The sequence below is a fragment of the Mastomys coucha genome, unplaced genomic scaffold (assembly GCF_008632895.1).
Source record: "Mastomys coucha isolate ucsf_1 unplaced genomic scaffold, UCSF_Mcou_1 pScaffold15, whole genome shotgun sequence".
Lineage (NCBI taxonomy): Eukaryota > Metazoa > Chordata > Mammalia > Rodentia > Muridae > Mastomys > Mastomys coucha.
In genome coordinates, this window is record NW_022196897.1 from 80,577,665 (window position 1) to 80,593,433 (window position 15,769).

The 15,769-nt window shown below is 39.0% G+C and overlaps 1 long non-coding RNA gene across 1 annotated transcript in view; it reads left to right on the forward strand.

Annotated features, from left to right (window-relative positions):
- The first annotated feature begins 1,122 nt into the window (after positions 1–1,122).
- Positions 1,123–15,769, forward strand: part of LOC116090536 — a 60,001-nt gene continuing 45,354 nt past the window's right edge. Inside the window, exon 1 of the long non-coding RNA XR_004118719.1 lies at positions 1,123–1,203. This is a non-coding gene — a long non-coding RNA (uncharacterized LOC116090536). The remainder of the gene's footprint in view (positions 1,204–15,769) is intronic.

The following is a 15,769-nucleotide window of genomic DNA, read 5'->3' on the forward strand; positions in this document are numbered from 1 at the left end:
ACATGTGTATAAAGCATAATTCAGCCTTAGATGTAAACGCATTTAAGAAAAAAAATCTGCCAACAAATTTGTTTCCTCACCACGAGAGTAATACATATTCAATATGCACAATTTTGAAATAATAGATAAGTTGCCCAAGGTCATGCTGATTTGATAAATGGCAGAGTCAAAGCTCTACACCACTGTTTAGTGTGAAATCATTTTCATAATCTGGTGTCTTTTGGCTGACTTACTCACAGGGTCAGATTCATTACTGTATAACACACTGGCACATCTCAGTGCAGGGCCTTTGTTTGTTTTGCATAGTTCCATCTGTCTTTAACATAGGTTAACAGTATGGAACTTATCTTGTCCAAACAGGCAGCCAATTTTGGGGATAGAATCATTCTTGGGATAAAAATGCCACTGGATAAGCCAGTGCTGCAAATAGAATTGATGTCCATACATGACATATTGGCTCCTTTTAAGCAAGTTTTTGAGACCAGGTCTAGCTCTATGGCTCCAGCTGGCCATGAATGTGTGGTAATCCTCATGTATCAGTCTCTTGAGACATGAGACTGCAGACTTGTACCACTATACCCAGCAACTTGGCTTCTTTTAAAGACTGCCCAGTGATCTGTAAAGTCATGTCGATCTGTAAAGCCCTATGATGACAATGGTTTCATATTGTTGCAGACTGGCAGGTTGTTTGCATATTGCTTGGCAGGGTAGATTCCAGGTTACCTTTGATTTTTCTGTAGTCCCCAGACTCTGCCCCTGCCAGATTATGGAGGGTGTTTGCTGCTTTTAAGACACATTTAGTTTTCTTGGTTTATTTTTCTTTTAGTTATAAATGAAGGCAATGAAAGGCCTACGAAGTGATACATAGATATGAATTGGGTCTTTAAATCTTTATGAACTTTGAAATGGTTTGACTGGATGACAGACCAAGCCTGTTCCATCTCTCAGATTCTTAAAAATCTTTCATCAGTCAAAACAGTGGGAAAAATCAGAAGGGGGGCTAGTCTGTGAAATGTTGCTAATTTCTTTTCTTGCCAGTTGTAGGGAGTGAAGGTTTATGATCTCCATCAATTGATAACTGTGAGGTAACAGTCAGGACAGGCTGGCAGCAGAAAGGAAGCAGCTTTTCAGCAGAGGCACCAAGATGGCATGCTGTTGGGGCAGGGGGAGGTGACTTATTTCTCATGCCTAAAGTGGAACAAGGTAAAAGTCCCTGCCGTAGCCACATTCTGGAATGTGCAGCAATCTCAGCTACCAGCTTGGGCTATGAAAATAATATTGAACTTGTTTTCTCTAATCTTTGGACCTGGATGTAATAGAGACAGAAGTCATGCCACAATGGTGTTCCTTTGGGAAGAAGCAAAGGTAGTTGGAGCCACAGACGGCAGAAGCAGAAAGCCTTGGTTACCCTTCGCTGATGCATAACCTTACTCATGTTCTTTAATTTCTTTGAGCTTACATTTGCTCACGTAGAAAATGGAACTAATAAAGTGTTCCTTAGAGCCTTAGTGTAAAGATTAAATTTTAATGCATGCAGAATGTCTCCTGCTCAATAAATTTAACTCCATAGTGTCATATTCAAAATCTGGAAATCCAAGGATCAGAAAAACTGTTTTCTTGGAACCTCCCTGGTTCCTTGGAACCTTCGGTCTGATCTGATTTCATCTGAAATTTCCCAGGATCTTGTAAAACTACTCGTGGGCTTTGTCCCAGTGAATGTGAATATCAGTAGATCTTGGTGCATAAATAGAAACATGCTAGATTGCTTGTGCTAGCTCAGTCCTTTTAGTGGAGCTATATAGTATATAATTTAGTTTATTTCTAAAGTGTGCAACCATTCCTGGGGAGAGAGCTCAGTTGGAAGAGTGTTTGCTCTAGCATGGTTTATGAAGCACTGGGTTCAGCCCCTTCCCACCAGTATAAAGGAGGCATGATGGTACACACCTTAATGCTAGAACTTAGGATAAGGAAGGATGAGACATCCAAAGCTATTTTTAATTAGTAGTGAGCTCTAGACCTGCCTGTAATACATGGTACCTTTTCCAAAAAAAAAAAAAAAAAGTAGAACAATTCTGAATTCTGAGCTGTAGGTCACTGATGATTTTTGGTAAGGTCTTTAAGCCTATGTTCTGTTTCCTCTTTTAAAATGGGTGAATATGAAAATATATATTTTTTGATTGGTTATCATAGACAGCCAGTTTTGGAAAGCAGCCTTTAAAACACAGGTTTATTGTCTGGATGTCAGTCATTGGATTCCTCTGGAGCTGGAGTTACCGGTGGCTGGGAGGTGCCTGGCATGGGCTCTGGGAACTGTCCTGGGTCCTGTGGAAGAGCAATCTCCAGCTACCAGTTGTTTGGCTGTGAGGATAATATTGCTAACCTATGAACCTTGATGGAATAGAGTCAGAAGTCATGCCACGGGTGGTGTTTTTAGTCACTGAGCCTTCTCTTCAGCCCTAAGAAAATAATATTTAGGATTTTTCTTTTGTCTTTTTTTTATTTTCTAAAAATATTTTAATTAATTATTTGAGAATTTCATGTAGTTTGATCATATTTACCCTCACTGCTCTCCCCAATTCTTCCCAGATTCCAGCTCTTCTTACCTCTCTGTTCCTAAAGTGCATATATTCTTCTTTTAAAAATAACCAATTTGTGCTGTCTATATACTCCTAGTGCGGGGCCACATACTGGCGCTTGGTTGACTCACCAGAAGCCATGGACTTAGAGGAAATAGTCTTTCCCTCTTTCATAAGCTATCAATTACTCATTGCTCCTTACCTAACTTAGCTAAGGGAGGAACTTCATGCTCACTCCCTTCCCTTTATGCTGGAATCTTCTCTGACTTGAGCTTGTGTGGGTTTTCTACATGATGTGCTACTATGAGTTTATGTGTGCACATTCCCTGTTGCATTGGAAACCACTCTTTCTTTGTAGCCATCTCCTGCTCTTACGGTCTTCTCAGTGCCTCTTCCACAGTGACCCCTGAACCTTGGGTGGAGAGACTACGATTCAAATGTCCCATTTGAGGCTGCATGCTCCAATCTTTTATTCTCGGCATGCCTATCAGTTGTGGGCCTCTGTGTTAATTACCATCTGCTTCAAAAGGAATTCTGTTTGGTGAGGGCTGAGTGGTGCACTAATACATAGCTGTAGCAATAAGTCATGGAGAGTCAGTTTAATACGATGTTCATTTATAATAGCAGTAGGCTCTCTACTAGGATCTATTTTGACATTGTGTGAATTATAGCTCTATGACTATAACATGGGATTTTCCTTAGAGTTCTTCAATTATTTTTATTATGTTTTTACTTGTTCATTTCACATGCATACATTGGGGCATGCATGAGATAGGATCCCTGGTGCTCACTGGTATGTTAGTCTACCTATATGTGGAGCTCCAGGCCATTAATAAATTCTGTCACAAAGGAGGTAGATGGTATTCTTGAGGTTAATACCTATGGTTGTCTGCTTGTCTTGACATGTAAACACAGACACAAAGACACAGACAGACACACACCATACATACACACAATTATTTGTTCACCTTCATAGACACACATTTAAGAAGGTAAAACAATGCACATAAATATTATGATAGTGTGATCTTAAGTGAAGAAAAGTTACAGTATCTATGAATATCCTAATATCATCTATGGAGATATTAGATGTGTTTTTGGTAGAGTATATATTTTTCTTTCTTATTTAGAAGACTTGATTCAATTTTTGGTTTGTTTTCTGAAACAAAAGAAATAAAGACTTATCATTTACAAAGACAGGTGAGTTATTTCTTTGATTCTTAACTACTCACAGAAATACTAATGAATTTCTGGATTCACCTTGGAGTCTAAGATAAGGACAGTGTCTGTGAAGCTGGAGGCGAGCATGGGGCTCTGTCCACGGTGCTGAAGCAGCCAGAGCCTGTTGCCAAATCCAGATGCCACGTGCTCAAATGTAAAACAACGAATGATTGATTGTTTTAAGTGCCTGTAGCTCACTTCAAACAAATCCCAGGTTTAATTGATCATGTATCAAATAGATCACCTTGCACTGGGAGAATATTTTTGTAGTTTCAGAATTTTAGGAGACTTTTAGGGATCTGGACACGTGTGGTACACAGACCACCACACGTCACAGCCTACTAAAGATAAATTATTTTGTAGGATACACAGTAACTGGGCAAAATTTAAAGTGACTTATTTAATTATTTTTGGGAGGGCACTCTAAATTATTTTTATGTATCCATTAGAAACAGTGAGAAGTTGAAGAAAAGACTCCAACTATTAGTGTTCATGAAAGTTGACTTATTAATTTTGCTTTTGGCCAGAAATGTGTTTTATAGTGTTTAGAACAATGTGATTTCATAGGCAATGAAAATATCTCAACTCACAGAAGGAAGCAAACAGAAAAAGAGAAGAAAGAAAACATATCCTGGTATTTGAAGAGATGAGAGCTTTGGCATGCCAAGGGAGTTTTGGTTTTTGCATCTCTACTGTTCATTTCTTCCAAGCTGGAGACAACTATACAGTTAAAGGCACCAGGACAGGCTTTGTGTATGTGTGTGTGTGTGTGTGTGTGGGGGGGTATTTGGAGTGTGTTGTGATTCCTCCATCGAATCTATCTTTTCTTTCTCATCATCATGCCTCTCAGTCCTCTTCCCTCTCCTTTCTCAAACCATCCTCTCAGGGATGAACTGGGAACTTTGTATCAAACCACAGATCAAGAGGCCCTTTGTGTGTAATATGATTACAGAAGAGCAGTTTTATCTTGATGCCCATGACATCATCCAGTGGACTTACAAAGAGCCCGTCAGGTCACTGGTGACATGGACTCCTTGAGTTGCTGCTCAGTGCAAAAGATCAGCAATGTCTGAAGCTCTCAACCTTTAAAAAAAAAGTAATGTCTAAAATTTTATTTTATTTTTTGAGATTATAATGATTTTGCTATTTCCCCCCTCGCTTTCCTTCTTCCAGACCTTCCCACGTTAACTGCCTTGTTCTCTTTCAAGTTTGTGGTCTCTTTTTCCTTTAATTTCTGTTATATTACCCCTGCTCCAGTTTATAAACTCAACCTACTCAGTTGAATCTATATAATGTTATTTGTAAGCATATGTTTTGGGGGATAACTATTTGGTATTGGATAACTGATAGGTGTGCTCTACCTGGGAAGACTGTTTCTCCCACTCTCAGCATTCCTTAGGTGCTTACTATCCTTAGTGGAGGGATTATGCAATTTGGGCATGGGATCCCTATGACCCCGAGTACCCTAAGGATCCAGAGGACTCCGAGGACCCCGAGGACTCTGCGGAGCCAGAGGAGCCAGAGGAGTCAGGCTAGCAATCTTTCTCACCTCCTACACAATTAACACTTGTTAAAATAAGTCAGAGAAACCTTTTACAAAATACAAATGAAGCATATTTTTTCTTTTATTTAAAAAAATGTTTCTAAAAAGACTCCCAAATCCCCAGTGACCTGTCTCAGTGTCCTGTTGAGCCACCTGCCCTGTGCATAGTTTCACACATGGGTCTTCTAAAGAACAATTCATTTTTATGTAGAATTCAAATCAGAAACAAAGGATTGTGGAGATGCCTCTTATATGACAGGCCTAATCTTATATTTCTTTCTACCCTCTTTGTGAAATTATTTATAAAAGTAGTTGAGGACAGCTGTATTTTTTGTTTGAACTATTTAATAAATTTTGTACATATTTGTGAATATACTGTGTTTTGCAATAAAAAAGATTCATTGATTTATTTCAAAAAATGGAAAAATGGTCATTTTTTTAAAAAGTAAAGTTTATTAGATTATAAGGAAAAAAATGTTTAGTTGATTTACTTTATCTTCAGGACAAAGGCCTGATATTGGCACATGGCTTTGAGGCTTTTAATCACATGACATCTGTGTCATCACTATTATTTTCAGCCCAAATATAGTGATCTGCCTGCTTTCCCTCCAATTTCTCCATCCTTCTTCTCTCCATCCTTCCCTTCTTTCTATCTTATTTGTAAGAAACACTGAGTCATAATTTGTGTTTCTAGAAAAAGGCATCACATTTTAATATGTCTGTGTTTGTTTGGAGCACTGCTCAAGTTTACTCTCCTGGCTAGATCATTTATGTTTATTTTAATTAGTGTCTAATACTTGTATATATTTGTGGGGCATAGTGTGATGTTTTGATACATGTATATTTTTTGTGTAACAAGCAAATCGGGTTAGCTATCATTCCATTCCCTTGTCATTTCTTAGTGCTTTTGTGAGGCAGTCTTGAGCTGCTTGAACTCTCTACACAGCAGAGGATGACCTTGAACACCCTCTTGCTTCCTCTTCCCGAGCACTGGGGTTGCAGATATGCACTAGGACATTGAACTCATCATCTCCATCTTCTTTAAAAGCAGCAGGTTAGTAGGGACCACATTTTACTCCCTGCTCTGTAATAATGCCTAGGACAGTGCTGTGGTCAATAGTATTTCTTAAGTGTATGAATAAAGAAGGATCTAGTTATCCTCCATTGCAATACTCCATTTCTGTTACATCTTTCATTCTGAAATATATGCCAAGTTGTATGGGAGAAGCACTGTGCAAGGTGCTGCCAGAATCAATTATAACATACAAAATTTAGACTGTCGAACTCTGAAGGTGTCTTCCAAGTGTAGTCATCAGATTTAGATTTGTAGTTCTTAGTGTTATGAATGTGGCTCAGTGGGTAGAGCTCTGACCTAACACACCTAGGACCCTAGGTTTGGTCCCCAACACACCACTTCAGATGCTATGGTGGAGGCAACACACACACACACACGCACACACGCACACACGCACACACGCACACACACACACACACACACACACACACACACACACACACACACACACACACACACACACACACACACACACACACTGTAATGCTGGTTCTTTAGGAGATTTCTGAAGCCCAGGAGCTTAATTTCACTCTCAGCCTCAGCCAGCTCAACGCCCACCCAGACTATACAAGACAGTGTCTCAGACTAACAGGCAGAGAGTGGGGTTATATTTGGAGACCTAGGTATGCAGCTGTGGTGGGATTATAACCACAGACCTTCTTTCCGAGTAGAACACAGGAAATACTTCGTGAGGTAGATGAACCTTTACCATGGAGGTGAAATATGCTGTTTCCTTCCGCGAGGAAGACATTGAAGTCAGTCACTAATTATGAATGAAGGATGATGAGGTTGTTTGAGCAGAGATCTTTGTGGCACCTCACCTGATTTATGTCCTAGTCTTTTCATCCTAGGCATCACAGGGGTGAGGAGATGTGTTGCTCCTAAAGCCTTTTCCAAGTCTGAAGGCATTAGGTGCCTTGTTGTTATTTTATAAATGCTCTCAGGTGCTCAGCAATTCTTTGCCAAAGAGCCCAGGTTACCATACTTAAGTATACATTTATGCATGCCAGAGAAAAGGAACATTAGAAAGTAGTTAATCAGAACAAATACATTTCTATGAGGGAATTTTTATGGAAGAACAATCTAATGTTTCATTTGGATCAGAGAAGATATATATGTACTTCATGATGCAATACAAATTGACTTTGGGAAAAAAGTTTTATTTTTCTTTTTAAAAATTAATAGTGTATACACACAACACACATATTTATAGAAAAACTTTGCAAGTATAAGTTAAGTGCTGTTCCATTTATTTACTTTTTCCTAAATGATAATTTGAGTCGGCTATCTGAATATGAAGTTGCCTTGCCCCATGCCTGATGTTAATTTTACATTGCTATCACAGAATATAACACACTGAGACATTCATTAACAATAGATGTATTTGGCTTGTGGTTCTCAAGACTGGGAAGTCCAAAGATGGGGTATGGCTCGGGTGAGGGACTTCATGCTGAAGCATTACATGGAGTAAGGTACCATGTGGCAAGGAAGTGGAAGCATGCTTTCATTTCTGTTGTGTGATAAAACACTGTCCAGAAGCAATCTGGGGCAGCAAAGGGTTTATCTGGCTCATTCTTCTAGGTCACTGTACACCATAGAGAGAAGTCAGGGCAGGGACGCAAGCAGGAACCTGATAGAAAACACCGAATAACTCTGACTGCTGCCTTGTTCTCAGGCTTATGCTTAGCTAGCTTTCTTATACAGCCCTAGAACACTTCCCAGGGAGCAGTACTGCACTCAGTGGAAGCAAGGGTGTCAGGCTATTGCTGGTGGGCTCCACAGTTTTTAGGCCTGTATTGAGGCAGGGCATCATGGTGATGGAAGTGCTTGGCAAATGACACTAAGAGAGGAAGTGGAGAAGGGCCAGAGTCAAGGTATAGGCCCTGAGGGAATTCTTCCCAGTATTTAAGTTTCTTACCTCCTTCATTTCTATCACTTCCAAGTAGCCTCTCAAACTATGAACCCATCAATTGATTAACCAATTGATGAGGTCAGAATCCTTATGCTCCAATTATTTCCCCACATTTCATCTCTGTGTGTCCTGTTCTCTTTTATTCTTTTTTATTTTTTTTTAAATTAATTAAATAAAGCTAGATTTATCTGAGAAGAGGGAACCCTAATGAGAAAATATGTCTATAAGATTGGCCCCTAGGCAAGCCTGGAGGGCATCTTCTTAATTAGTGATTGATGTGAGAGGACCTAGTGAATTTTGGGCAGTGTCACCCCTGAGTGAGTGGTCCTGGATAGTATAAGAAACCAGGAAGAGCAAGTTACTAGGAACAAACTGCTAAGTAGCATTCAGTCATGGACTCTGCATTAGTTCCTGCCTCTACGTTCCTGTCCTGACTTTCTGTAATACAAAATAAATCCTTTCTTTCCCAAGTTGCTTTCAGTTTTGGTGTTTTATCCCAGTAATAGAAACCCTAACTAAGATACTAAGTATTTTTGTACTGGGACCAGATCTTTAACTCATGATTATTGGGAAACACCTTAAGTTTAAACCCATAATACCTGATCTGATTTTAATTCCCTTTCAAAGATCCCACCTTGAAATACCATCAACATGTAAAGTTAAGGATTAAGTTTCTAATGTGAACTTTTTAGAAACATTCAAATACAATAATCGTTCATTTCCATAGGGGGCTATAAAATTCAGATTAAAACATTTAAACCATAATTTGGAAGTAAAGCAAGGGTAGAAGAATGGGACTTTAAGGCATGATTGTACTTTTGTTGGTCTCCTAAAAATAATAATTTGCCTAAAATAACTTCATCATGAACCATGCCCTTTCAATTTTGGACTGCACATAGCAGTATCTCCTCAAAGAAGGTTTCAGTCTAGTGGGTTTTACAAAAGTAGCTCCAATCTACCCTCTGTATTAAAGGCTGTGATTTCCTACACCTTTTAGTCACTTTCAGATGATTTCAAATTATATTTATGGTCTTTGAGCTGTTCTCACAGTTAAACTAGCTTTTGTTAAAATATTATCCCATTTTTACCTGACACATCAACAAACATTATCAACCACAGAAATTATAGGGATAAAAGTCTTCTTAGCTCCCATCTTTTCCTTTATATATTTTTTTGCTCACCATCTGTTATTATCTCTATTGTTAAGTGCAAACTTCAGGAAACCATTACCCTTTTTGGATCATGGGCATTTATCTCCCAGAAACTCATCTGAACCATTTCTCTGTGTTAATAGACCCTCCAAGTATTTGTGTGGAAAATTCTACCTGATTTCCTAGTACTCTGGAAAATCTATAACGTTCATGCACAGGCCAAAGTATCTTGGAAGTGCTTTGCTGAAGAGCTTTTCCTTTCTTCCTTAGCTTAAAATCTCCCGAGCTTAGTTGACTTTTGAGCTACACTATTCAATGTAGGTTTTCCCAACTTTCATAAATCTTCCTGGAACTTGATGGGAGTGCAGGTATCTGTCAACCACAATGGCTGTCACCTCATGGTAACCACAGTGGCTGCTTCGCTTGACTTGAGAGCTTAAGTAGACAATCTATTCTTTGTACAATACTAAATTGTTTACTATTATTTTTACATATATGGATTTAATTTTGCTTGCATGTATGTGTGTGTACCATATGCATGCCTGGTGCCCAGAGAAGCCAGATGAGGATATTGAGTCCTCTGGGACTGGAATTGCAGACAGTTGTGAACCACCAGGTGCTGGGAATCAAACCTGGGTCCTCTGAAAGAGAAACCAGTGTTCCTAACCAGTGAGACACGTCTCCAGCTCCTTATTATTTCTTTATATTCTTCCAAGGGGAATAACTTTCAGGAAAAGAGGAAGCATTTTCTTTGGAATAGCAGACAAATTGTCCTTTTTTTGCTAACAAAGCACGACCACAACATCACTTTTAGGTTTAGTTCTGAAATCCTTTCCCAAGCTTGTTAGGAATGCAAAGACTGTAGTACCCTTGCCCAATGAAAATAATTTTCTTAAAGAATAGTATAAGCACTGGGCATGGTGGCCTGGAAAAAGTGACAGAGTTGAAGGCTACAGAGTGGTATCATCATGGTGAATGTAGAAATCCATAAGCATGTGGATACTTGAGAAACTTCTAAACTGACATGCCTATATTTTTTAAAACTTTTATGCGTTCTTCAAAAGTTTCATATATTTATATGCAGACCATACCCTGATCCCTAGCTGTAACTCTTTCCAGACAGTCTTAATACCCACTACTTCTCCCTTTCAAATGTATGTCTTGTTAAAAAAACATATTAAATCCAATTAATGCTTCTAGGATGTGGATGTGTATATTCTTACAAATATCCAGTATGGCTTAACAATAGGTTGAATGTATTTATAATATACTTAGTAAATTGATACCATACTCACCCACTGTTCATGTTTGTCTTCAATGTGTATCGCACAATACACATCACTATCTGATTGTAAGGTACCCTTGCTTCACAGTGCTTTTGCTCTTAATACCCTTTTCTCAGGAATGGTCACTCCATGGCTGTTTCTATACCTTAATGAAGAATGTAGATTCCTAGCGAGCTTTCCTCAGAATCCCCACTTCACAGATTGGAAAATCTCCCTGAAATATTGCTTGCTTACAAAACTGTCATGCAGCTGAGCCTGGTGCTCTGTTCTCTTGGTTCCAGGTCCAGCTTCCTGTGCCAGATAGAAGTGGTCATGCTTGTCAAAAGCTTCTGAGAGAAATAGTGTGACATATAGACACCACAATAGAAGCTAAACAAACAGGTTTGAATCCCTTGGAGGAAGTGGCTGGCACTGTCAAGTATGAGCAAGAATGGCTTTTCTTCAGGAGGAGTCCAGATGGCAGGAGGAAGATAAATAGCCCTGAATGAAAGGGTGAATAAAACGCTCGACAGTTTCAAATTCCTGTGGAGGAACCTGGGAGTTAAGCATTTTCTTTCTTTCCCCTTTATCTCTTGTCTGTCTCATATTTCAGTTTTACAGCCCCTCTTTTGCTGCCCATGGTGCTGAATTATGATGAGCCCCAGACTTAGTTTAACCTTAGCTATTTCCCGACCCACACTTTCTTTAAGACAGAAAATGACTCAGATTCCTTCTTTCTCTGCAGTCATGACTATTATTAAATCTTTTACAATAGTCATATCTAATTTCATAGTATGCTTTTTCCTCTCACCAGTGCACCCATGCCAACATGTTGGCAGTACAAGCACAGGCACCATCTTTGAATAAAATGACATCAAAGACTGGAGCTAAGGTCCAATGAAGGTACTTACTTAATTGGACAATTGTGCTGGGGTGGCTGAGAGTACTCACAGCCTATCCACACAGGTCAGACTCTGCTGAACATGCTCTCCAGGTATGACTACACAGTTTATAGTCTAGGTCACCCAAAGACAGTTGCCTAAACTTACTTTCTCCTTCTAGTCTGCCAATTGAGAGCACAGCAGTTTCATTATAATCAGATTGTTCTGAGTATAATGGGAGATAATAAAATAGATTGTGTGTGGTGCTCAATTAATGTTAGCTTCTTTTCCTTCATTGAATAGCAGTGGTTATTCCTTGCTGTTCCAGAGTGATGTTGGAAACAATTAATGACCAAGTTGAGGATCTGCTCCCTTCCCTTCCCCTCCTTTCCCTTCCCTCCCCCTTCCTCCCTTTCCCTCCTCTTCCCTTCCCTTCTTATTCTCTTCTCCTTCTTTCCTTCTATTCTTCCACCCCCTCTCTTTTCTTCCTTCTCTCTCTCCATCCACCCCTCCTCTCCTTCCTTGCCTTCCTCCCTTCTCTCCCTCCTCCCACACATATCGTTTACATTCATTGATTTGGTTCTCTTGTAGTGAATTACTTCTTCATGAGATGCATAGAATTAATCTTCCTGATTAATAAAAAGGTTGAATTATTTAGTCTTTATTATTTAATCAAGAACAATTTTACAAACACATGAGAAGGTCTAGGATGTTCCATAATTAACATCAGAAGACTTGGGAGATTCTTAACTTCTAAAGTTAACTTACATTCTTTTGAAAAACAAGAATGGCAAAGCAGATTGGGAATAGCAAACATAACATGCATCCTCTTAGATTTAAAAATATGAGCTGAATCTAGAAAGGAAGCACTTGGGAGGAAGGCTGGAGACCAGTGTGTGTGTGTGTGTGTGTGTGTCCGCGTGCATGTGCGCACGCCTGCGCGAGCTCAAGAGAAGCCACTGGCTGTGATTATAAGCAAATGCATACTATGTGCATGTGCAGAGATGGCACAGTGAAACCCATTATTTTGAGTGTGAATAAAGAATAAGCAGGTTGAGTAATATTCTAACAGCTTGAAATGTAGTGCAGTTTGATATCTGAGAGCATCAGGTCAGTATCAAGGCTGCCTTCTTCACATACCAGCCACTTCCCTACCTGCAACTTTTGCTGTGAATGTATTATAAGAATCAATGAATTAATAGATGTAGTGACTTCAGAGTAGGACTCAGGTCAGAATGAGCAGCCAGTGAGGGTTATGTCTGATAATTATCATTCACATATCTTCTTTAGGGTTTTGGTATTTCTGGGTAGTTGATGTAATTCCCATTTTAATGCCAGTATGACTTCTTACATTCTACTGCATGCTCTTCAGTGGCATTTTCATATCCGTTTTCTGCTTTGTCCTTGCAGTAACCTGTCAGCTAGCTAAAACAGAAATAATTATCTGCACCTCTATTATAGTAATTATTTAACTCTACAGCATTTCTGTCTGCCTCTTATTACCAGATGGAGACATCCCATGAGAGCAGTGTGTAAGTTTGGAATAGTTACCTGGGGGTAATAGCTACCTAAGTAATAGCAGTTTAATCATAATGACATCCATTATTGAGGAAAAAGTTCCAAGGTAACAGCTAGTGACTAGATGATATTATTGAAGATCCATTAGCATTTCCATAGTTACAAATGGGTTGATTTGTCTTCCTTGTGGTTTTGTAACCTTAGGCTCACAAGATGACCACCACTGAGTCTCTGGTAGCCTCTAAGCAGGGAGAATGTGGAAAGCTTTATGAGGAGCCCATCAGATGGTTTCTGTGTGTTATTGACCACAACTGAGTCATGCAGCTGTTCCTACTTTGAACGGATGCTGGAAAGCAAATATCTGGCAGAGGAAAAAGAAGTGTTTCCAGTTGATTCAGAGAAGTCAGGATTTATCTTGTGCATCTGGATACATTAAAGTCTGACCAGAATAAGCAGATGTGTGTGTGTGTGTGTGTGTGTGTGTGTGTGTGTGTTCTGTAAAAACTGAAGGAACATAATATGAAAGACATTTGTAATGCTGTTTACAGGTAGAAATTATATGTTAGTCCTTTACAAACATTAGAGCTTAACACACAAACACACAAATCTATGAACTTTAAAATGAGCAAAACTCTCTTAGATAAACTTAGGCCCAGAAAAAGAAAAAAAGAATGATTTTCCCAAAGCCACGCAATTATTTAGAAGATAAATGGAATCTATGTTACATTCTGGCTTGGAGTTCTTCCTGTAAGCAAAACCACATCCTGACTTATTTCTTATCGTCCGTGCATACATAGACTAGCTCAGCTTATACGCCAACTTCAGGATTAGGTAAGAGATGCATTTTTTTGTTTGTTTCACAATGACCCTTATTGAGTTAGCCACAACTATAGGTAAACTGATTGACATATGGGAGATAGAACCACTCTGATCTTGGGCATTTCTCCTATTCATTGGAGTTATTAAATATGAAATGGACTTTAGAATGTGAAAGACTGATGGTGAGGTCCACTATGTGTTGGACACAGTGCCAACAATTTAACATGTATTTCAAATATTACTCTTTCCATTTTCTCAAGTTAGAAAATAAAGGGTGTTTTGTTCCCCCCTTTAAGAAGGAATGAAGCATCCACACTTTGTTCTTCCTTCTTCTTGAGTTTCTTGTGGTTTGTGGATTGTACTGCATGTATTCTGATCTTCTGGGCTAATATCCACTTATCAGAGAGTGTATACCATGTGTGTTCTTTTGTGATTGGGTTACCTCACTCAGGATGATATTCTCCAGATCCATCCATTTCCCTAAGAATTTCATAAATTCATTATTTTTAATAGCTGAGTAGTACTCCATTGTGTAGATATACCACATTTTCTATATCCATTCCTCTGTTGAGGGACATCTGGGTTCTTTCCAGTTTCTGGCTATCATAAATAAGGCTTCTATGAACATATTGGAACATCTTCTGTGTGTATGCCAAGGAGTGGTATAGCTGGATCCTCTGGTAGAATTATGTCCAATTTCCGGATGAACTGCCAAACTAATTTCCAGAGTGGTTGTACCAGCTTGCAATTCCACCAGCAATGAAGAAGTGTTCCTCTTTCTCCACAACCTCTCCAGCATCTGCTGTCACCTGAGTTTTTTATTCTAGCCATTCTGACTGGTGTGAGGTAGAATCTCAGGGTTGTTTTGATTTGCATTTCCCTGATGACTAAGGATGTTGAACATTTCTTTAGGTGCTTCTCAGCCATTCGGTATTCATCAGTTGAGAATTCTTTGTTTAGCTCTGTACCCCATTTTTAATAGGGTTACTTGGTTCTCTAGAGTCTAACTTCTTGAGTTCTTTGTATATATTGGATATTAGCCCTCTATCAGATATAGGATTGGTAAAGATCTTTTCCCAATTTGTTGGTTGCCATTTTGTCCTATTGACAGTGTCTTTCGCCTTACAGAAGCTTTGCAACTTTATGAGGTCCCATTTGTTGATTCTTGATCTTAGAGCATAAGCTATTGGTGTTCTGTTCAGGAAATTTTCCCCTGTGCCTATGTGCTCGAGGCTCTTCCCTACTATCTTTTCTATTAGTTTGAGTGTATCTGGTTTTATGTGGAGGTCCTTGATCCACTTGGACTTGAGCTTTGTGTGAGGAGATAGGAAAGGATCAATTTGCATTCTTCTACATGATAACCGCCAGCTGAGCCAGCACCATTTGTTGAAAATGCTGTCTTTTTTCCACTGGATGGTTTTAGCTCCTTTGTCAAAGATCAAGTGACCATAGGTGTGTTGGTTCATTTCTGGGTCTTCAATTCTATTCCATCGATCTACCTGTCTGTCACTGTACCAATACCATGCAATTTTTATCACAATTGCTCTGTAGTACAGCTTAAGGTCCTGGATGGTGATTCCACTAGAGCTTCTTTTATTGTTGAGAATAGTTTTTCCTATCCTAGGTTTTTTGTTATTCCAGATGAATTTGCAATTTGTTCTTTCTAAGTCTGTGAAGAATTGAGTTGGAATTTTGATGGGGATTGCATTGAATCTGTAGATTGCCCTCCACAAGATGGCCATTTTTACTATACATATACATATACATATATATATATATATATATATATATATATATATATATATATA